Raw genomic sequence first — 524 nt, 5'->3', positions numbered from 1 at the left:
TTCAAATTTTGTTGGATAACTGATTCTTACTCATGTAACCTGTTACTCAAATTTCAGTAACCTGTTACACAGTATTTTGAAAAATGTTTTCATTTAAAACTTGAAGTGTTTCAATTTCTTTTAAAATATTTTGAACATTACTACTTTGGTATATTAAAGAGTATAGGATAGAAATACCTATTTAGACTTAGACTAATTGTCTTGAAGTTTTAATCTTCTTGGTCTTCAAAAGTAATATTCATTTTCTTCTTTTTGGTGATGTTGGTGTCTTCATTAAAATCTTGCCAATGTCAGGAACAAAGATCTTCTTCACAATCTCCCTCTTTTTAATGATGACAAACCAAGATCTTTTTGACAATATAGTTTTCTTGAGAGCAGTATACTTTGAGATATGTTGAAGTTTGACTTGAGTATGCTCCCCCTATCTTGTATGCTCCCCATATCTTTTGGAGTAATGTGCTTGATGTGATTTTACAGAAAATACACTTCTCCCAACTTTTCTCCCCCTTTTGACTTCATCAAAA

This window comes from Lupinus angustifolius, chromosome LG04 (assembly GCF_001865875.1).
Source record: "Lupinus angustifolius cultivar Tanjil chromosome LG04, LupAngTanjil_v1.0, whole genome shotgun sequence".
In the NCBI taxonomy this organism is placed as follows: domain Eukaryota; kingdom Viridiplantae; phylum Streptophyta; class Magnoliopsida; order Fabales; family Fabaceae; genus Lupinus; species Lupinus angustifolius.
The sequence above is the reverse complement of the archived record's forward strand: the minus strand, read 5'-3'. Positions refer to the sequence as shown.